Source organism: Protopterus annectens, chromosome 8.part0 (genome assembly GCF_019279795.1).
Source record: "Protopterus annectens isolate FY-2018-M chromosome 8.part0, PAN1.0, whole genome shotgun sequence".
Taxonomy (NCBI): domain Eukaryota; kingdom Metazoa; phylum Chordata; order Ceratodontiformes; family Protopteridae; genus Protopterus; species Protopterus annectens.
Window position 1 is genome coordinate 1,607,176,720 of NC_056741.1, and position 24,704 is coordinate 1,607,201,423.

Consider the following 24,704-nt stretch of genomic DNA (forward strand, 5'->3'; position numbering starts at 1 on the left):
ACATTGAATTTGAATCATTTACTGGTGTGACTGATGTTACTTAACACAATTTGGGTTAATCCTTTGTGCTGACCTGTCAAAAACTGCTGCAAGCCTGTAACCTGTATAATGTAAAACTTAAGATGTTTTTGTTATTCTCATGCACAATTGCCATTTTGTGCTAACAATGTTTGACTATTCTGTCAATAGCACTAGGTCAAACTATCAAAGCTGTCAAAATTGTCCGATGTCTTATTCTTTCAGTATTTCAATACCCTCTATTTTAATGAGCATAAATAGTCTATAGGGTTCAGTAAGACAATCTGACTTGCCATCATAATGAATTGATGATGATGATGGTTGTCAAGCACCCCAGAATGGCAAATTCCAGAGCTGGCAACCCTAATTAATCCTCACTGTCAAGAGCTGCAATAGTTGGTCAACAGGTACAGGAACACAAAAAAGCATACATAAAAATGGATTAAAAAAGGGAAAAAGTCTGCACCTAAAGCAAACAACCTTCCAACTTAATGCTTTAAGTTGCTGCTTCCCATAAGTTTCCTTGAGCCTAAACTGTTTAACCAGTACATAAATGTTTGGGTAAATTAGCTCAAGGAAGCAGGTGCTCTTTTCAAAAGTAGGCAAAATAAAATAGATCTAAAAGACAATACAAGGATTTTCACATACAACTCCAGACCTGTCAATAACTAAAGGCAGGACAAAATACACTTTAAAGCACATTTTGCCATACTGCTGCATTCACTCTGTTAGTTCAATCCTACTTCATATTACATTACTACAGCCTAATAGAAGAAACACTACTCCGGTATAAACCACTACACAAATAAAAAAAAAAAAAGCATGCTTAGGCAAGTGCAGTGACCATTGTCTGGACAGAAGGAGATAAGCACAGTAGTGTAAGTAACAGTAGATACTATAGACTACAGTAGCAGTAGCCTACGCCATATGGAAAGTATCCTGCAGAGGATCAGACATACAGCAAGCTTTAAATCTTCAGGGCACCTTCCTTGCAAATCTTCTAGACCAGAGTGTGTCAGTATTAAAATAAAACATATGAGTGCCAAAATTTACAGCTTTCTTGCCCCACCCCACACCCCCAAAAAAAGGAAGCTACAGTCCTGCAAAGACAGGGAGCCCCACCTTGGCATATAAAATGAGGACAGAGGCTACTTGTACTGCAATAGTCATATGTTTGAACATCTACTTTTAGGGTATGTTTACTTACACAGCTGTACTAGGTTCCAGTAACCTAAGCTTTCCAGGAAGTAAACACCAAAGCTTAGAAAAGAAAGAGGAGGAAGAATCAAAATTCAGAAGCCCTTGGAGTAGAGAACTAGCAAATTCTGCCCTGGCCATAGAGAACGATCAGTTTTGTAATGTAACTAGCAAGCCCTGCCTCATCCCTAGCAAAAGGATCAATTTTGCACTGCTTGGCAAATGTATGTAGAGACTATCAAGCTGATGCCTCAAGTCCACATTTTTCCAAAAGGCATCAGAAACAGTCACAGGGAGAGGACCAGAATGATTCAAAGTACACTCAAACTACTTCTGTCATAAAAGGAGGATTTGATCTCAAGGTTATGAAAGAGTTGTCACCAGAAATGTTTGCAACTTTGATATCCTTCTGGATGACATTCAAGTAGTGAGTAACACCATTTTCCATGTTAACTTTAAACCAGCCTCAAGAGTTGGATCGAAAGAAGAAAGTGTAATGTTTTCAAGTGCAAAATTAAGATCCCAAAGAGTAGTCACCTTCTTTCTTGGTGAATGAATATGTAATACCACTTTCAGTAACTGGTTAGACAAATCAGTTGTATACTTATGACAGATCTTTAAGGAGGACCACCTTGAGCAAACTAAAACTTTAGGCACAGGCACCACCCACCCACTTCGATCAGGCAACACATCTTTCTCTAATTCTATACAATGCGCAAAGCTAAGGATGGAAGAGGAGAGGACAGAAAAAAAAGTTGAGGCCAAAGTAAACACCAAAGGTGTGAGAGATACTTCTGGAAGACCTTTAAAGGGTATTTCTGATACCATGATGCATATTATACATTACCAAGGGTCTGCTTCAACTGCAGCTACACTTCCCCATTAAGGACGTTATTATAGGCAAAGGAATGCAGTTTGCTAACTTTCTCAACTTATTTCATTTCACTTTCCTCACCAACTTTATACTAAATTTCAGAATATTTTAAAAGAACAAAAAATGTATACTAAGGATACACTCCCGCTAAAAGTACATTTCAATCCCTGTATATGGCACAGGTACAAAAGTTTGGTATATACCCCCCAAAAAAATTTACATAATTAAAACAGATCTGGTGGCATGACCACATGGCCAAGAAATAAGTGACTATATCTCATCTACAAAAAGTTATTTTATAAGCTGGAAATGTACGTAAAAATCTGCATACATGTGTACAACTTGAAAAATTTTAAACAGCCAAATCAGAGCCGAGGGGGTAAGGTGCTACACTAGCTTAAATAGCAGCTGATCCGAAGCTACTGCACATTAGTGTATTATTGAAGATGAGCAAACTATTTACTTTGACAATAATTGGGTTTGCCTGACCTTTCTCAAAGAGAAGCATAGTTTGAGCCATACTTGAAGTTTAGTCTTGGCTTGAGTAGGTTCGGGACTACCAAACTCTAAAAGAAATAACTTCAGTACTGCCAATTAGTTTGTGGCAACAAGCACCATCAACTATTAGGGACAAAAAAACTAGCACAGAATGCTGAGAGTACATTTTAAGAGCACGTTCATGGGGTACAAAGTGATGGCACTTATGAAGCAACACATGAAATCAGATTACATAACAAATTTGCGGGATAACTTTGTAGAACCATAGATGACATGATGGAAGGTTGATAGCCAAAACAAAATACAGCTGTGTAAGTTGAACTTAAACCAACAGTAAATGTTCAAATGATCACTGCTGCAGTAGCCCTAGCTATATGGGTTATAGCCTGCCAAACTGTCAAGCAGCTCGAGCTGAGCTGACTAAAGGACAGGCTTGTGCGCAAAAACATTCAGACTTTCCTGCCAGTGGAGAAGAGGTGACGGAGCTCTGAAAGGACAATGTGAAGATAAAAAAAAAATAAATAAATGTTTACACCCTGGGTTAAACAACAAAAAGGGGTGGGGGAGGATCAGCTAATGCAGCAGTGATCAAACATCTACTGTTATGGAAAGTTCAACTTACACAACTATACCATGCTTTTCATACTGACAACTGCTGCAGTAGCCTTAGATATGGGCAGATTTCCATATAGAACTATACTTAGGAGGTGGAAGGAAAAGGGTCCAAGAGCCCCTTGAGAACAGTCTTAGCAAAGATCAATCTAGACCTAGAGAAAGAATCAAGCTTACAACCCTTTGCAAATGCATGTACAGAAGACCAAGAACTAGCTTCTAGAATACTTATAGAATCCAATGCAGAGATGGAGCCAAGGCCCTGGCAGAGTGGGCCTTGACCCTGCCTGGAATAGATTTATGCTAAGTATAACAAACAGTAATACCCTTTGATGACTATTTGGAAATATAGTTTGTTTTGACACAGTCTGCCTCTTCTCATCTTCAAAAGAAATGAGCATTTGGTCCAAAGATCTGAAAGATGTCTGTGGAAATCCAAATTATGGAGTATCCTTTCTCTCAGTTTTTGGTTTAGGAAAGAAAGCGAGAGATGGTAGTTGGATTAAAATAAACTCTGATACCACTTTAGGCATAAAAGAAGGATAAGTTCTCAAAGAAACCCTGCCCCTGTGGAAAATGAGACCGGGTTCACTCACCATAAGAGCCTGCAACTCGGATATCCTTCTTGCACAGGTCAGAGCAATTAGTAATACTGTTTTCCATGTTAGGAACTTCAAGTCAGCAAGATTAGCTCTCTCAAATGGAGAAAGTGTTATCTTCCCTATCAAAAAATTAAGATCCCAAGGAGGGGCCATCAGTTTTGTTGGAGGCCTATTAGGCAATACCCCTTGAAAAAACATTTTGACATGAGACTGCATTGAAAGAGGATCCATGGGCAGACATGCTGACATGGCCGATAAATTAACCTTAACAGAAGGACAAGACAAGCCAAAGCATAGCAACTCACATAAATAGTGAGACCAGAAAACAACTATCCCTGAATGGGTGCTGGTTATGTTGACAACTAAAAACTTTCTCCATTTATTACTACATGATTTTCTAGTAGCAGGCTTTCTTGCCTATGTTAGTATTTGTAACACAGCCTCAGAAAACAGTTGTCTAAAAGGAATTAAGACCCCAGCCAGTCAATCGAACTGATGTAGGGGTTCATCAAACACCCCTGGTCTTGTGTGACTAGATCCATTCTGTGAGGAAGTTTGTTGTAACTGCCCTTGGCCATTTTAAAAAGAATAGAAAAAATTGTATGCCTGGACCAGAAGGGAGTCGTCCACAACAATCATGAGGATTCATTCTGAATTTGGAAAGGCAAGTAGGAACATTCCTGTCCAAAGAAAAGGTATCTATTTTCCAGCCCTCCTTGCATGGAGTCCTGGAATAGAATTTTGCCAGCTGACTGTTCAGAGAGGAGGCAAACAGGTTTACTTAAGGAATTTGCTATAGACTGATCAAGTCTTGGAAGACCTCCTGATCTAATTTCCATTCTTGAGGAGCTGCACAGATCCTGCTCAGCTTGTGAACTACTCAATTGTGCTCAAACAGAATATGTAGGATGGCTGTAGAATGAAACTGTGTTGTAAAGCTATATCGCATCCTAACATGGCTAATCTGCAATGGAGGTAAAGTCCTGGTTGACCCTAGCTTGATGGTGTACCACATGCTTGTGGTATTGTCTGTAATCACTAGAATAGGTCCTAGGGACCAAAGAGGATTCAGAAAGTTGAGGGCTTTGATCAAGACAAGCATCTCCTTGATATTTATGTGCTTGCAAACGTCCTTGGTGTCCCACATACCCTGCGCACCTTTATCCCTCCAGAAACTGCTTCCCAAGCAAATTCTGGAGCATCTGTGGTGACTGCTTTGAAGCAAGGAGGAAGAAAGGGAGACCTGGATTTAAAGATATCTATTGCCTCCACCAAAAAATTCTCTCCTGATAAATCCCAGCACTGGGATCTGAAGAGAAAAAAAAATGGTGATGCTGGGACCAAAAAGATTTCAGATACTATTAACTTTCTCATGTGGAGTCTTGCCAGACATATCATGAGAATCACAGCTGCCGAGATGCCCAAAATCTTGAGGTATTCCATTGCAGTGACAGAAGTCTAACTGGAAAACCTTGGAAACAGATCTACATAAAGATCTATTTTTTCCTGTGGAAAAAAAGATCTATTTTTTTTCCTGTGGAAAAAAAGATCTATTTTTTCCTGTGGAAAAAAAGCTCTTTGAATTGAGGTGTCTAGTTCACATCCCAGGAACACAATCCTGTGTGAGGGAGTTGAGAAAGACTTTTGAATACTCTTGAAAACAGTTTGTGCAACAGATTTCTCACCCACAATAGATATTCCTGACACACTGAAAAAGATTCTGCAAAGTTAAGCAAGTAGTCTAAATTTGGAAAAATGCGGATACCCTGTAGCCTGCTATGAGGTATAATCGGAGCTAGATACGAACACTTTTGGTGCAGTGGACAATGCAAATGGTAAAACAGAGAACAGATAATGCAATCCAGACACAAAACCTTAAGAAATATCTGAAGTCTGAATGAATAGGGATATAATAAGCATCTTTTAAGTCTAGTGTTAACAGGAAACAGTCTGTGAAGAGACATTTTTGAATTTGGTCATCATCACAAACAGGCTTAGTAAAGAAGGACCTATAACTGGTCACCAAGCATTTTCTTTCTTTGGCACTAGGAACATCTTTAAATAAAATCCCTTCCCCACTTGGAAATGAGGCTATTACTCCAATGGACACTGTGTGATGAACAGGAGGAAACAAAAGACTGATCTGCATGATAAGGAATGACCTCTGGAAAGGGGGAATTTCCTTCCACTGCCATCTCAAGCCATGATGAATGATTTTGAGAAAAAACATCTGTCTGAAAATCTGTCACCAAAGAGAAAAACAAGAGAGCCAGACATTCTGGAAGAGAAAAAGGGCCAGGGTGGGAGGGGGTCAAGTTCTCTTGAATGGTCATTCAGGCTTGAAGACTGCCCTTAGCTTTGGGATGTTTGAGACTTCTTTTTGGAACCCCCTCACCATTTCTTCTTAGATGACTGTTTACCCAAAATATTTTCAGGCTGTTTATTCTGTTTTGGCTAAAACTGAAGGAGGAGAAAGAAAATCCCTTGAACAATTTGGAAAAGGAAGGCTGAACAAAATATTAATTCCCTAGATCAACTTGCCCCTTTCATCATGCTATTTTTTTTATCACCTCTGCAGCAGAGGGGCCAAACACTAAACTTCTATCTAAGGGAGAATTTAAAATATGTTTTCCCATCAGGGAGGTCCGGAGAATGCAGGCAAGCAAACCTCCTTAAAACAATACCTGTAGCCATAGCTTTATAAGCAGCAGACTCGTACACAATCTTCAAACAATGAGTAGTGACTTGTGCAATAGAAAAATCTAAATTTAAAGCAGATTTCATTTAACAGGAAACTGTACATAAAGCATTTCTTATACTTTCAAAATTTGTCAGAACTAAAATAAAATTCAAAATTTTGAAAAATCAAAGTTGTACAAGAACACTCCCACCCACCACCTATCAATTTCCCATCCTTATTAGAAAGAGTAAGAATGGAATTAACTAAGTCTATAGCTACTGCTGGGTCAGGTTTGGGAATACTGTATAAAAAAATTAAGAGACCAAAGAAATATATACATCTTATCTGCCTTTTTAGGAGAAGCTGGCTGACCAGCAGGAAAACTGCAGGCAGAAACTCACACACTCGCCACACACACACACTCACCACACACACACACTCTCTCAGACAGAACAGGAGAAAGGGTGTAGATTTGAAATTCTTTTTGTAAAAATTCACGGTATTTTCTGATGGACCTCCATTGAAAACACTGACATATTCTAGGAAAAGTCTCAGAGAAACAGAAACCCTTACAGGGTAAAACTGAAAGTGAGGTTTTCTCAGTCTGAATCGGAAATCTGAGGACATAACCCTGAATCCATCCCTCCGTCATCCTGCTCAGATTCAGAATCTTGAATCGCCTCAGCAAAGGAAGTATCACTCTTTTACTAGAAATTACTCTACAAGAAGGATCAATAGCCTGAATCAAACCCTGAGCCAGTCCCAGTAAACTAATCATATCCAAAGAAATTTGAGAAAGGGGTAAATGCATGCTTGGATTCTGGTTTCTTTTTGATAGGAAATTTGTGGCCACTTGTGTTCATAAAGGCAGCAGCTGTTTCCCCAGTGATAGGCACAGCATTCGGAAACAGGGAATCCTCCCTGCTCCCTCTTCCCAGGAATGCAAGAGTCTCTTCTTTGCCCACAGACTCCAACAGCTGCAAAGGATGTGGCTAAACCTTGGTCCATAGTGGCTACAGGTGCTACACCAGACATACCTGTGGTACGAGATGATTGGTCAGAGGTACAACAAATGGCCACAGCAGAGTCATTCACCTGCATCTGAGGCAAACTGCTAGCCTGCTGTGGTGGAAAATGCTGTTTTCTTAACTTTTTTTTGTCTGTTGCTGGAAAAAGGACAAACCGTGGGACTGGTGCATGGCCAAGCAAAAAATGGTTCCTCTTTCCAGAGAAAAATGAGCAGCAAATGCTGGTAAAAACAACCAGACTACAAAAATTATTTTTTCAGATAATAAACAGTAAAAAGGACTTCAAAAAACTAAGGCAGCCCCACAAAAAATAAACAATTTCTCCACAAAAATGTTTTTATTTAGTTTACACTACTTTTAAATTGACAAAGAAATGAGTGCTCTGTTTAAAAGAATGCTGAACTCTCGAGGCAGTTAATTAAATAACACCACTCATGTTTTTTAAAATAACATTCCTGAAGAGGAAATTAATGAAACATTAAAATTTAAGAAAATGGAAGCCCTCCCCCACAGGGAACTTATCTTCCCAAGCAAAGAAAAGCACAAGCCAAACGCCGGTCCTCAAAAGCCTCAGAGGAGCATACTCTTCAGCAGTCGTAAAATGCTGAAGGGGTTTTGCATCCAAACTTGTCTTTTAGTCAGCTCAGCTTGAGCTGCTTGACAGTTTGGGTGGGTGGAAGGTGCCCTGAAGTTTGGAAGATGTCTGGCCGTTATATCCTTGGAAGAATAAAACCCATATAGCTGAGGCTACTACAGTAGTGACCAGTATGACAAAATTCAGGTAATTATTTGTACGAGGTTCCTACTGTGAAAAACAGGGGCAATGCAAAACTATAAACATAACCATAATCTTAAGCAGTGCAGTCCCCAAGCATGCACAACAATAAGAAAAACTCAGCTCTGCATCAGCAACAATAACTTTAGGAAACTTAACAGTAAGTATCAAGATCCCAATTTTTCTCTCAGTAATTATACTCCCAGCAGGCTTAATCAGGAATGAGAGGCCTAGATGCAGATCAATGATGATGTCCACATATGTAAACTGATAATGAAATTCCAAGCCACCTATCACTAAAGATTATCTCAAACGTGTATTAATATTATGATCCTTAGTACACATCTTGAAAATACCTGGTACATATGCCAGTAATAGGATTCAAAAGCATGCCTACAAGTACAATTACCCCATTACACATATTAGGGAACAATATCCATAAGCAGCATGCACAATAATGAAAACCTCAAGTTGCTTACCAGCAAGGACATCCTTGGCATACTTATGAGTACTCAGATCCTTAGCATGCAAACCTATAACAAACATGCACTCAATATAGTCTCAGAGAAATAGCACTAGCTACTCAACTATTACAGCAGAGGTGTTTTAAACCAAGCAGCTGGGGCACTGCTGAACTACAACTACTGGAAATGTTTTGCACCATACTGGATACAAACATAGAAACAGAACTAGTTACACCATGCTATTTGGAATACTGGAACTAATACATTTTTTAAAAAATGTAAACAGTTTTTTTTTTAATTTGAGAAACAATGTATACATGAACTGCATATTGCTTGGGAAGATAAACAAGGAAAAATGTATGGTTAAGTTATAAGTATTAATCCATGGTCGGACTTCCTATGCATAAATGTAAGACATCTTTTGGATTAAAAAAAAAAGGACTGGAAAGAAATAATGTTATGAGCAATTAGTCCTCTAACTTCAGAGGATCTACACTCAAAAAGGAATATTCAGCATAGCTCCCCTAAATACTGCCCATGACCTAATTTCATCATCACTATAAATATTTACATGACTGTTAATTTGGGTTAGAACTACAAGTATCCACAAACCCCACACTTAATCTCCCTCATATTTGTAAGTCAAAGAGTTTCAGAAATACAAGATCTAGGGACCTGAATTTTTTCTGTGATTTAAACAGAACATGCTGGAGAGACAGACGTGTCCCAGAGGCTGCCCCTTCTATGAACAGGCTTCCCATACATGTGAAGCTGAGTTTGTCTATTACCCAGTTTAAGCCCAACCTAGGCAAGTGGATGGGATACAGAAAATTTATAAGGGGGCTGGCACCCATGTCCCACTGTGGGCAGAGGTAGCTTATAAATGCCTGTCCCTCAAGTTGTTTTATTTAGATACAGGACATCATTATTCTTTCGGGAAAACTTGGCTAGGCTTAGAAAACCCCCTGCCTCTTCTCAGAACATTACCCTAGTAATCTACGAATCCTTATATCCTGAAGAAAACAGACAAGAGACCAGTGGGTAAAGCACTTCCTAATGGGTTAGCTATAATATTTCAGAGTTGAGGAAAGCACTATAAACACATTCACATTGTTTTCTGAAAGTCTGAAGTTTCCCCTAGGCACTCTGCTCCTAGACTCATTTAAGCCTCTTTCCAACATTCAAGATTTACCTAGGCTACTTTTTTTTTAAAGTATTACACATGCAAAAAAATTACCTACTAGCCATTGCTCTTTTCAGCAACCCATTCCTTCTTCCTTGTTTTACTACTTCAGAACCACATATATTAACAACTGGGGTCCCAGATCTGGTCTCTCACGTGCCTTCTATTCCTTAGCAAAAAGGATCAAAGGCCACTCTCTCTTAGTGGAGTTCTTTCATCCCTTTTTACTTTGGTAAATTTCCTTTGTAACGTCTTCCAAGACTGGAAGTATTCACATATTGTATGGAGAAATATATACAGTACTTCAGTTGAAGTGTTAACCAGAGGCCTACAAAACAGCAAACCTATCCACAGAAGCCATTCCCCTCAGGAAGCAAATGAACCAACATGTCAGTAAGACATGTTGCCTTTACACTGTATACCTGATGGTGAAGTAGTCCATTACCACCACAAACACATTTTTCTGCTCATTTTGCATTCGTTCTTCTACCTACTTCACAAAAGAATCCTATACTTGTATATCCTAAATGCATCATTTACACTTAACTGTATTAGATCCTGAATTACTCCTTTCTGACATTTAGCTATGCTAGATCCATGTGTTGGCTTCTCTGACTTTCTACTGCAGGGTTGTGTTCAGTAGGGTAATCCTTAAGTGCATGAAAGACATGCATATTGAAGAACACCAATCCCAGCAATGACTTCTATCTGATCATCCTTCCTACTTCAGGATTCTTATCCAAGCTCCTAAACTATAGACCTTACTTAGCCTCATCACACTGGATGCCTTCACTGAAGTAAAGGGTGGCCACACATCCCTGGTCATCCAAATCCTGCGCTGCTGTAATCCATCAATTTAAAATGGATTGGCAATTGCATCTTGCTACAGACTATTTTTATTCATACAAATGATCAGTTACTGCAGATACCAACGGCCTTCGCTGATACAGAGGTCAGGCTCATGGGTCTACAAATCTACTACCGCCATTGTGGAGAAGCATAACCATAGACTTTTTCCATTTCTCTGGTATTTTTGCACTAATATGCCATCTACTGAATACTTCCGTCAGAGGTGTTTGTTGGTACCAGAGAACTTTTTGAGAATTCAACAGGTCTTTTGCCTAGTTGTCCCCCTCTGCCTAGCAAACGGTGTCATCTTACTGCTGCTGTGATACAGACATTACATTTGTTTAACAGCAGGAGACAACAGGCCTATCTAGTGTGTCCTTTGCTTACACCTAATATTCTGTGTTTCCTTTCATCCCCGATTTCCTCCATCACTCAAATCAAGGTATTTATTAATTTCACCAGTTGGCAGCCAACTGAGAGACCACATCATTACAGCAACCATTAGGAGTGGTTCAAAACTTTTTTCTGGTTTGCTCTCCTCAAACTCTACTATGTACAGACTATTAAATTAAAGGCAAAAATGGGCTGTTTATGTGGAAATGCATCTCCTCACTTCCACCATGAGGCGATTACTCCAAGCAGCCTTGCCTCTCCCCACTAGCAAAAATTGTGGTCTCTAGTTTCCACCAGGGAATTCACACCAACGTATGTGCCTCAGTGTATGGAAACCTCACCACCTCCTCCTGAAACGCAAGTGGGACAATACCCCATTTGCTCTTTCTCATCCCTATCTGGCTACTCTATTGCTGGGTCTATTAATTGAACCTGAGACATCTGGGGTGCAGTTAGACCTCCATCTCTCTTTGTGCCACAGTTCCAGTCTTAACAGTCTGCTTTTTGGTTTATATGTCTTTTCACCTTACAGACCCTTATTCCTCTCTTCGACATTTAGATACCCTGCTTCACATGTTAGGAGCCCAATGTATCTACTAGTTCTCACATCTACTAATCTAACTGGCAACAGAACTTGTTTTGGCAGTTTCTTTGCATCCTGCCTCACATATGCAAAATGCTTCTATTTCTCTTAACTTGTTTTATTGACCTAGACTTCAAAGGATCAGCAAAAATAAATAAATAAAAGGAGCAGTACAAGGATGAGAAAATCAGATTCAATGTCAACAATGAGCAAATAGATTGACAGAAACTACAATTCTGTAAGACAAAGCATCATACATTCCAATTAAAATGCAGGTAGTCATAAAAAAACTATTCACAAAGTAATCCAGTTAGAATATATATAATTTTCATAAAATATTCATGTCAACCAGTGAGAATATATATCATTTTCATAAAATATTCATGTCAGCCAATATTCATCAGCCAGTTATAAGAGGAAGCATTTAGAGATTTTAGTTTGAAAAACATGTCTACTAAACTTTGTTCTAAATTTTTGAAGTATTTTAGTGTTTGCTGCAGTTGCGTAGCGAGAGTCTGTGCCGCCTGGGACTGTCTTGAGTTTGCCACCCCTCCCCGTTCACAATATCATGGTCAAATGGGCCCCCACATACACTCCCCACAGCCATTCCAGTGCCCCATTACTTGGCTATTTCTCCCCATTTATCATAAAACACTAATGTGCATACTGCTTTACTTCCACAATGATTTGGATTTCATTTAAAACTTTTATTTTAAAATTTATAGCACAAACTCTGATAGACATCTGATAAAGCAATACAGTCTCACAATGAAAACAGACTTAGCATTAAAACTTCTCTGCCCTTGAAACAGCACTGAAACCCACATTCAAATAAAATGCATCTGGCCAGTGGCAGATAAAGTTTACCTTTTGGCTGTTTTCAAATCAAAGGCCCCTTGCACACACATTTAGGACCATGCAAACATACATGTGTTTTTTGATTCACCTTCGTGGTTGTATTAAATTATATTTTTGTATAATACAGCAGACTTGTGTTTTAAATTTGTTTTGAACATTTTTCCGGTAAGCAATGAAACAAAATGCATGAACCAATAACAACAAAACTGCCCAATTCAGCACATTTCCATCATAAAAGTGTACTCAGACTTCTGTCACTACAATTTACTAATATCAGTAAATATGCACATATCTCTGCAGAAGTATGTCATCTAAACAATTCCACATTAAAGAGATCTGTAACTAATGAATGGTTGCTGCTAGCAAACAGCTTTATATTTCATTGTTTCATCTACAAATAAAGTGCCTGTTGCCCTTGAAGAATAAATTGCCTATGTTCCATTAAAAAAAATAAGCTAGTAATACTGCAATAGGGAATGGACGGTAAACTGATAACAGGTTCATAGTTAACTAGGTATCTCCTCCATAGGACATTCACAGGGCAGCAGCATCCACTCCATTTAAAGTACAACACAGTACAGTATCCACAATCCATCTACATACTATGGGAGTAGAACCCACAGTCTTCTGGATCAAAAACAAGTATACTACCTGCTGTGCTACTAACAATGAAAACAGACTTGGCATAAACAGCACTAAACTTCTCTTCCCCTGAAGCTCTCAGCTCTTTGTAAAATCCAATTGACACAACTAAATCTTGCAACTTTCCAGTACAAGAAATCTGAAAAAAGCCAAAATTTATTAGGAGGGGGAGCAAAGGCCCAAAACCAGGGACACATTCTAAACATTGCTTGTATAATCTTAGAAAGTTGCTAGAATAAAGTGTTTTGTTTTACCATGCGTTTCCTGAAAGACAAAGTCCAAAACTTAAATGGCTATAACTTAATGAATTCAGTTCTTACTGATTTGCCAGAAAGCCACACAGCTTTGTGCCCACTGAATGCCGCACAGCAACAGTTATCCCACTCCACAAAAAGGAAGCCACCAATGATCCTGGGAACTATCGCCCTATTAGCCTGACGAGCCTCGTCTGCAAGGCCATGGAACGTATCATGGAATTCATAAACTGACATTGGTAACCTCCAAACTCTGGACCCCACCCAGTTCGGGTTTGTGAAAGGCAGAACTTGCCTCCTGAACCTGGTCGACTTCTTTGAGGCAGTCAACAAAGCCGTAGACGAGGGTAAGGTGGTTCACACAGCCTATCTTGACCTCGCCAAGGCTTTTGACACCATCCCCCATTCTGGAATTATAGCTAAACTCACTAAACTAGGTATAAATCCCTATGTCACAAGATGGGTTGCTAACTGGCTCACTGACAGAACCCACACTGTAAAAGTTGCAGACTCCAAATCTGACTTCAAACCAGTGACAAGGGGAGTACCACAGGGTTCAGAGTCCTGGGACCTCTCCTGTTTGGTATCTGCTTCTCTGAAGTACAGGCTAACACAGAAGGCCTATGGCTAACGAAGTTCACAGATGATTGCACACTGGGAGCTATAGTCATGTGGACATCCTACAGAAAGGCCTCACTGAGACAGATGCCTGGTGTCAGAGCCATGGCCTTAAGCTCATTGCCAAAAAGTGCATTGTTATCCCCTTTGGTAAAAACTCTGTACCCATGAACTACCAAAATAGGCTGCAGTCTTAACACTGAATGTGTGACAACAGACCTTGGGACCCAGGTGGACCTTTGATAATCACATTGCCACAGTAGTCAGGAAATCCTTCTACATAGCACACCTCATCACAAAAGGGTTCTCATCAAGGAAAAAAGAGGCAACTGTTCCCCTCTACTCGACACTCATTAGACCCATTATAGAGTACAAAGCCCCTTTTGGAATGTACCTCACAAGACATCTGCAGCAGCTGGAAAGGCCACAGAAGTAGAGAATTATTGGCCTCAAACAGATGCCCTACACTGATCGTATCAAAAAATTCCAGCTTTACTCTAGCATATCGCCTACTCTGTGGTGATCTCTGTCTAACATATAAAGCTATGTCAAACCCAGAGCTGTTGGACATGCTACACCTAAAGAAATCCCAATTCCTCCGAGCTACACACTCTAGGGACCTAAACCTTGTCACCACAATAAACAGGACTTGTTGGAGGGATAAATTCCTGTCCCAAAGACTTCCCATACTCTGGAACAAAGCTACCCATCTATGTCAAGTAAAGTTCCTCATTAACACTCACGAAAAATCTTGAGTGGATGGGAAATAGGAAATACACCGCAGGGATCACTTCTGTGGCTCTGCTCAACAGGGGAACAGGAAATTAACTTTCTTGGGTTGGCATAAGCCAGGAAACTTTGTTGGCTAGGCTTACTTAGGCCCTTGGGCCGATAGCCTAGTACCTACCTATGAACCTATTTTAAGAGGAACAGTATGAGCCAAACATTCCAGACTTTGTGAAAATCTTGACAGTTGAGAACTATGGACTCAACTCCTTGAATCACATGGGTAGAGAATTCAGGCTCTTGTACCCAAGATACAAGTTCTGAGCCTCAGTAACACTAACCACCAGGTATACCTAACTGGGGCAATTTTTTATTTATTTATTTATGTATTTGTTTTACACACACAAATTACACACTACAGCAACAAGAACCAGAAAATGACGAGTGCACTCGGGCAGCAATAAGAACCAGTTTGAGTTTACTCGGGCAGGGAAATAAGAACCAGTACTCTAATGAGAATGGATTAAATGATACAGCAATAAGAATCAGCAATGCACTTGGGCAGGAGCAGCAAAAAACAAAATTAATTAAACACTACAGCAATAAGAACCAGCAAACAATGAGTGCATTGGGCAGGGGCAGCAAAAGACAAATGTGAGCAGCAATAAGAAAACTCTCCTTACTTGGAACAGATGTATTTTAAAATTGCATGGAAGAACAGCATGCAAAGACATGACCTGACCAGAAGACCAGGACATGATGCTACAGGACCATTCTTAAAGGACAGCACTGTTAAAAAAAAAGTTTTTTTAAATAGTTAAAACCATGTGACAGCTCCAAAAGTGCCGCGCAGGATGGACCACCCCTTTGCCCCCCAACCCCGCTACACCACTGGTTTGCTATTTCTTGATTGTTGCCGAAAGATGGTTTCATGTTGATGGTCCTATTTTACAAACAGCATTTTAGCCTATTCTGCCTGTGGAGCCCCCTTACAAGTAAGACTTATTGTAAATCTCCCTTATTGAGTACAACTGTTGAGCAATGTTTAAAAATATACATAATGAAGGACATCACTATATACAATAATCTAATAGTATGCCCCCAGTAACAGAATATTTCACTGGCTTCCTGTTCAAAGTAGAACCATTTTAAAGGGACTGCAGTGGTATGTCTGAATGCCTACAAGGCTGGCAAAAGCCTTCAATTTAGGACAGGACTTTATTCGCTGTCAGTTGAGTATACTGCTTAAATATTAATAATGGAACAGAGTGAAATATCTCTAATGTTCAACATGTGGGTATGGTATCGTTTTGGGTACCTTTAAACTGCAAGTTGGGTAACCCTGTTAGCTTCTCAGGAGTTGCAAATGGCACAAACCATTTATTTGGAGATTATATATATATATATATATATATATATATATATATATATATATATATATATATATACACACACACACATATACATATACACACAGTTTATTGCAGGCTCAGTTGTATAACTTAAAATTGCTCTGTTCTTTTGGCTGAAAATTTCCATCGATTTAATCTATTATGTTCAATGTTCTAGAATTCAAACTCTTGGCATAGCAGACCTTCAACAGCCTGCCTCCAATACACCTAGTAACATATACCCTTTCACCCAAATACCCAATACTAGTTTAAATGAGTACACAGTGCCCATTTTTCTGATTTTAAGGTTAGGAAATTCCACTAACCTCCTGCTCCAAAATAAAGTGTTCCCCAAGAACCCAGTTTTACATTCAGCAATTTGCACCAGAAATTCTCTATTTTTGTATACATCTGATTATGCTTTCTTAATTTACCAACACTGGCTCAAACCTTTGGACTTAATACACTTACACACAAAAATAAAGTCACCCCTAAATAATAGATACCTGATAGACAATGAAAACAAGTCAACATTATAGCATTTTTCCTCTCAATCCTTTTATCTTTCAATCTGTGTTGAATTATACATACATAGCACTTTCCATTACAGGTCTTACAATAGCTTTGTAAATAAGGACCAGTACTGTTATATTCCTACAAATAATATTTCTCAAAATACTTACTTCCAAGTAACATCTTCTGATAATATCCATTAGATGCAAATCAAACTTGAAATCACTATGTACCTTTATACCCAAATCCTTAGTGTATCAAAATCTGTGATCATTATTCACAGCATAAGGATAAGCCATATTCTTACCAGAATGAATATTGCAGGTTTTCTTTATGTTGAACTCCATGGTAACAGATGGCCACTAACAATATGTCCAAATATCCCTGCTTAAACTCCATTAATTACACACCCTATCTTTGTCAGCATATTTACTGACACATTATCCCTATTAATAATTGAAAAGTTGTCAAAGTCCAAACACTAGTCTCAGAATGGAGCCTTGAGGTACTCTAGAAAAAAAAAATGTTGGACATAGATAAGGTATCCCCAGATCTTACCCTACTAGATCTGAAACAACCAATTTTTACGTACAGTATCACAATCAGTCACCATAAATTCCCCTCATTAAAGAAATTACTGTATAATGAGGGACAGCATCAAATGCCTTAGCCATGTCTGGATAAATTACATCCATAGAAAGACCAGTACTTAATGCTTCCCACAATTGTTGATAAAAAGAAATCTGCCCTAGATGATCTCTACTAGGTAAACCCATGTTGCATAGAATCTGTCCTTGAGCCTATGATATCCAGTATATGCTTACAGGTGAGCCACTCAAAGCATTTCTCCAGTATACAGGTTAAACTGATAGACCTATAATTCACAATACGCGAAGCTTCCCATCCCTTAAGGATAGGAATAACTATAGACTCTTTCCACAGTCTAGGTACGCAACCTATAACTAATGATTTTTGGAAAAGCAAACCTTGCAAAAGGATTTGCATAACAGACTTAAGGAAATATCCATTGATCCCATCTGGTCCTGCAACAGAGGAAGGATTCATTTTCACCAGAACGTCAACACTAACATCACCAAATATACTAGGATACTAGTCATCCAAATTAAATAAAAAGGCAACATTAATACAGTTACCTCCTTCAGATATAAATATAGTGCTCAAGAATAGAACTAAATATCCCACATCAGTAATTACTAAATTATTCTTCACATTAAATCCAGACTTCCTGTCTCTATAGCGATTCAGATGTTTATAAAAAGTTCTCATTATCAGAGATACATTTAGACAAATTTATCTCATAACTCCATCTAGTCTGTCTCTCCCATCTCCGTAGTCTAATTCTACCTTGCTTGTACCTAATCCTACTACTCTTACTTGGACACCATCTAAATTTCTTCCAGAGGAACTTAGTTCTTTTACGGAGTGTCTAGGTGCCTAAGCCAACAGGGTGATTTATTTACCCCAGATCTAACTAGGACTAAAGGAACATGTTTTCCAATTAGCTGATGCATAAATGCATGAAATTGTTCACAGTATGCCTCTGTTATTTTAACATACTCTTTCTTTCCAGTTCTTCAGCTTTTCTGCCATCTTTACAAAATCTGTTCTAAAATTTAAATGCCTAACTGAATCTGCCTTTGTCTATTTAAAAGTTCCAGGGAACATAAGGTTCCATATCACACCATGGGGGGGGGGTCCTGACCCGCTTACCCCTGGATCAACAGTACTTTTATTCATTCATATCATCCTTTGACCAAACTACATCTATTACCCCCCATAGAGCTTTTAACTTTTTTATATCTAAATTTCATACCCTATTTAACCAACACCCATCAATCACACCTGTTCTATTGCAAACTCCTTCCCACCTAGCATTGGGAGCATGAAGATCTCCAGCTATAACATCATAATTATTCTCAAACATGGAGACAAGTCTACTGAATTCACAATTATCCTGAAAAATCAAACCTGGAGGTCTACAAAATAAACACATAACTGCCCTATGTTAACAGTTATACTTACTGACCATCTCAAAAACTGTACTTTTACTTATTACCCTAGAAGCAAATGTTATGTTCACGTAAATAAGCAGCAAACTTTCCTAACAGTGGTAAGCCAAATATCTTGGGAAATTCAAAGGGGGATTTCTTTCTGAAAATAAGGTTTCTGTAATCAAATATACATAACCACATCTACTTTAGTTCTAGCCTCTAATGCTGTAAATTTGATAACATTTTTATATATGCAATGCTAGAAGTTTAAGATCAAATAATTACTTTTCTCAGTCTCCCCCCTTTTTTTATACTAAAAAAGGTTTCAAAATGTCCCATTATTCTTTAAAGAAACCCATCGCCCAGAATGATACTGCAGTACAAAGACAAAATGATTGACTTCAACAATTGGCTAAGCTTCTGGTGTCATTCTAAGGGGATCCAGTATCTGTCTGCTTGGGACGACATGGTTGACAGACCACGATGCTTTGCCAGAGATACCCTGCACCTATCACCCCTGGTATTCCAGATACTGGCTAAGGCTCTTGCTGCTCCTATAGTGCCTTTTTTAGGCATGGTTCAAATGACAAATTCACCAACAGGAACAGGCAAGCAAAAACTGAGGGCAATGCTAGAAGTCAATCTCAAAATGCACTCCCTCGAGGCACTCCTTAAAATGGAGAACATCGATATCTGTGCAGTGACCGAGACCTGGTTCAAGACTCCATAGAGCACCCCTGCATTACCAGGCTATAACTCGTACTACACTTTTAGCCTATCTAACCTGGACCAGAACACCAAAGGCAGAGGTGTGTCCACATTCATTACAGATATCCACACCTCCAGGCTAGTTGCTCAGCATAATGCATCCGAGGTTATCCAAGTGCAACTAACTCTGGGCAAAACTGCAATCCAAACTGCAACTTGCTAAAGATCCCCCATTTTCCATCTCTTTCAACTTTCTGGTTTAAAAGCCTGCATTTGCACTTGTTTCCCACCTTTCCTGTAACTAGTCTAATCCAGATACAGATTTTCTGTATCCAAGACTCTTTGTAAGCTTCTGAGCCCGCCCAAGCCTTTCTGTATTGAAGGGAAGCCTTCTAGCTTATCAGTGGGAGTGGTAAGCACTAGGTTGCCTATCTGCCACAAGATCCAGGTACAGATTTAGTTTTAACACTTGAATTTGCTTATTCGTGTTCAGAACTTGTTCAGAACTTGTTGTTAGCACTAAATAAGCTACAAATTACTACAGCACTCAACCTTTCTCTTTACCTAGAGGAAAACAGTTTTTGTACTTACTTTCCTCGCTTGCTTAGAGAAAAACTGCTCTTATACTCACTTTCCTCACTTGTCTAGAGGAAAGTAGTTTTTTATTCAGGCATGTCCAAGGGTCAGCTCCCAGTGTTCTCTCCTGTCTATCTGATGAATCTGGGCATCTTGGGGCAATGGAGCAATTGTCTCATGTACACAGACATCCATCTCCTCCTACCACCTGACACCACAACCTGTGAGAGATGCACTTATCTAGCCAAACTGGAGGTAAAGCTCTCTCTCCAATCAAGACTGAACTTGACAGTCAAGAGGAAAAGGTAAACACTTAAACCACACCACACTAATCATAGTCCCACTAATCCTAGACCATTAAATACGCACACAGAAACACAAAAACATTAGTGGAGGCTCTCAACAATAATCTGCTCAAGCAACAGAGACCTGCTCCACAAGTACAAATATGACTGTCATTGTCCATGTTGGTGTGAACGACTCGAGACTTACCTCCCTGGACTACATGAAAAGACGCATGGAACAGCTCTCCAATTTGGTAGCCCAAGCAGGTATGACCCTAGCCCTGAGTAGCATCCTGCCATCTCCCAGAATGATACCGCAGTAGAATGACAAAATGATTGACCAACAATTGGCTAACCTTCTGGTGTCAGTCTAAGGGGATCCAGTATCCATCTGCTTGGGACGACATGTTCGACAGACCACGATGCTTTGCCAGAGATGGCCTGCATTTGTCGCCCCTGGGAATCCAGATACTGTCTAAGAGTCTTGCCACCCCTATAATGCCATTTTTAGGCAAGGTTCAAATGACAAATACACCACCCTAACAGGAACAGGCAAGCAAAAACTGAGGGTAATGCTACGCAATGCTAGAAGTCTAAATCTCAAAATGCACTCACTCGAGGAACTCCTTAAAATGGAGAACATTGATATCTATTCAGTGACAGACCTAGTTCAAGGCTCTAGAGAGCACCCCTGCATTACCAGGCTATAACTCATACCACACTTTTTGGCCATCTAACCTGGACAAGAACACCAAATTCGGAGGGGTGTCCATATTCATAAAGGATATCCACACCTCCAAGCTAGTTGCGCAGCATAATGCATCCAAGGTTATCCAAGTGCAAATAACTCTGGGCAAAATTGCAATCCAAATTGTAGCTTGCTACAGATCCTCCACCATACCCCAGGATTCCCACTCCTCTTTTCTTGATATACTGGAAAATATTAGGGTTCAACCAAACACCCTAATAATGGGCAATTTCAACTACCCCACCATTAACTGGGAAAACTACTCATGTACCAACTCATTAGCTCAACGCTTTCTGACATTCACAAATTCCAATGCCCTGGATCAACTTATCCACACCCCCAACCAGGGGCAACAATAACCTAGACCTAGTCATTACCAACATTTATGACCAGTGTTCCACACCTGAAGTCAACTCCTCATTGGTCAGATATGACCATAATCTAAATCGCCCTAGATATCCGCATCCCACCCCCACTCACCATTAAGGAAACTAAAGTAAAAAATTTCTCCAAAGCCAACTTCATGCTTCTTAAGACAGAAATTGCAAACTTCATGACACTCATGCAGATGGACAATACAGTTACAACTGCTGAATCCTATACAAATGCACTCTATAAGCACTTACACAAGTGCATGAATCATGCTATCCCAAACAGAACCAAGATGCTATCTTCCAAAAAAAGGAAGCCAATCTGGTGGTCCCCTGCCATAAACAAACTCTACAACAGAAAGAAGAAACTGTTGCAAAAGAGTAAAATCCCATGAGTGGAGGAGCTCCCTGGTCAGCCTCAGTAAGAAACTGAGATCCCTCATAAGATCCTCCAAATCTAGCTACAAAAACAAAATCGTATCTGATTCTAAGGGCAACCACAAAGCATTCTATAGCTATGTCACGAATCTCAATGGCAACACCCAAATCTGCTCTGATTTATAGCACAACGACACGAAAATTACAGAAACAACTGATATTGCCAGCATCCTGGCAGATAGGGTTCAGTGATAACTTTACCCCCCTCTCACCCCCTAAAGGGCTCATATCTATATAGGATGAATGCAGATTCCCTGTAATCACATCTATGCAGGTAAAAGCTGCACTCTCTAAAACCAAACACACAGCATCCAGGGGACTGGACAACATCCCAGGCTGCATTTTACAAGAACTTCAGAACAAACTGGATCCCCACCTAAGCGCCATGTTCAGTCATAGTCTCACGTCAGGCTTTGTGCCCACCGAATGGTGCACAGCAACAGTTATCCCACTCCACAAAGTAGGACGCAACACTGATCCTGGCAACTATCGCCCTATTAGCCTGACGAGCCTGATCTGCAAGGCCATGGGACATATCATCGTGGAACTCAAAGACATTGGTAACCTCCAAACTCTGGACCTACCCAGTTTGGGTTTGTGAAAGGCAGATCATGCCTTTTGAACCTGATTGACTTCTTTGACACAGTCACCAAAGCCATAGAGGGTAAGGTGTTTCAACACAGCCTATCTTGACCTCGCCAAGGCTTTCAACACCATCCCCCATTCTGGAATTATAGCGAAACTCATTAAACTAGGTATACATTCCTACGTCACAGGATGGGTTGCCAACTGACTCACTAACAGAACCCACACTGTAAAAGATGCAGACTCCAAATCTGACTTCAAACCAGTGACAAGTGGAGTACCACAGGGTTCAGTCCTGGGACCTCTCCTGTTTGGTATCTACTTCGCTGAAGTACAGGCTAACAAAGAAGGCCTCTGGCTAACTAAGTTCACAGATGACTGCAAACTAGGAGCCACAGTCGAGTCCCCAAATATTGTGGACATCCTACAGAAGGGCCTCACTGAGACAGATGCCTGGTGTCAGAGGTATTGCCTCAAGCTCACTGCCAAAAAGTGCACAGTCATCCCCTTTGGTAAAAACTCTGTACCCATGAACTACCACATAAACGGCAGTCAATTTAATGCCGAATGTGTGATGAGACCTTGGGACCCAGGTGGACAGTAGTCTCTCCTTAGATAATCGCATCACCACAGTAGTCAGGAAATCCTTCTATGTGGCACAACCTCATCATAAAAGGGTTTTCATCCAGGAAAAAAAAGCATTGTTCCCCTCTATTTGGCACTCAGACCCATTATAGAGTACAACGCCCCTTTTGGAATGTACCTAACAAGACATCTGCAGCAGCTGAAAAGGCCACAGAAGTACCTCACAAAGAGGATTACTGACCTCAAACAGATGCCCTACACAGAGTCTCAAAAAACTCCAGCTTTACTCTGTAGCATATCGCCTACAAAGAGCAGATATCTGCCGAACATATAAAGCTATGTTAAACCCAGAGCTGTTGGACATGCTACACCTAAAGAAATCCCAATCCCTCCCATGCTACACGCTCTAGGGACCTATACCTTGTCACCACAATAAACAGGACATGCTGGAGGGATAGATTCCTGTCCCAGAGACTTCCTATACAGTGGAAAAAGCTACCCATCTATGTCAAGCAAAGTTCCTCATTAGCACTCTTCAAGAAAAATCTTAAGTGGATGGGAAATAGGAAATACACCCCGGGGTTCACTTCTGTGGCACTGCTCAACAGGGGCACAGGAAAATAACTTTCTTGGGTGGCTTAAGCCAGGGAACCTTGTTGGCTACGCTTACTTAGGCCCTTGGGCCGATAACCTTAGCACCTACCTATGAACTTAAGAGCCCATTAATTATCATTATAAGTTTTCCATTTATACCCATAGCTGAACCTCCTTAAGCTGCTCTTTTCTTCTTAGCTGCTACATTTTCTTCCTGTCATCTTAACGCACCTTGAGTTATCCTCCTGTCTCCTTTTGATGTCTTGTACATTTATCATACTTAATACATCCCTCAGAAGTTTTTATTCAAGTCATATCCTACAATAGGGCCTGAGAGACATGTAGAGGAACTAAACTTCCCATGTTAATAGAACCACTGGATATTAATGGAGAACGTTTGTGTATCCTTAAACAGATATTTTTTTCCTTCTACATAACATTTAACCTATTTTCATCATCTCCATTTACTGTACTTTCTGTTCACTTAAAATTGTTTGCATTTATTTTTTAAAATCTTAACTGAAGGGATCATATGATTATTTTCTTATCTCTCTTTTTTCAATTATTACACTAGGTCTGGTGTTGCACATGTTCCCCATTTCACACTACTTAAAGAGACAGTCTCAGAGATTTTCTGTTTTGATTCAGCCTTTGTTTACATTTCAGGTTTGCCTTTCTGAACATGCTCACCTTTGGTTGAGGGGGTGGGAGAAGAGTGCCTGAAAGAAGTTTCAAAGGTGTTAGCCAAATTCCATTTCAAATTACAGTTGTGCTGAACAGCTCTCCCTGTGAGCCATTCATTAGTTTAATCTGTGCATTTTACCCTTTGAGAAAAGTAGCCTTTCAGGCATTTTATGACCTGACTGATGCTACTCTAGACAGCACATCAGTAATGTAAGGTTTATAAAATACTAGTAAACAGTTTTTTTATCTTTCATTACATACTTTATTCTGTGGTGATTGTGAATCCTGGCCATCTACAATTTTTTGACAACTTATACCCATAAAAAACATCCAAGTCAGGCAAACAATAGTGGAAACCATA

At 39.7% G+C, this 24,704-nt stretch overlaps 1 protein-coding gene across 4 annotated transcripts in view; it reads right to left on the reverse strand.

Annotated features, from left to right (window-relative positions):
• CADM1 (cell adhesion molecule 1) overlaps positions 1 to 24,704 on the reverse strand; it is a 1,905,513-nt gene that overhangs the window by 1,002,735 nt on the left and 878,074 nt on the right. The window lies entirely within an intron of this gene.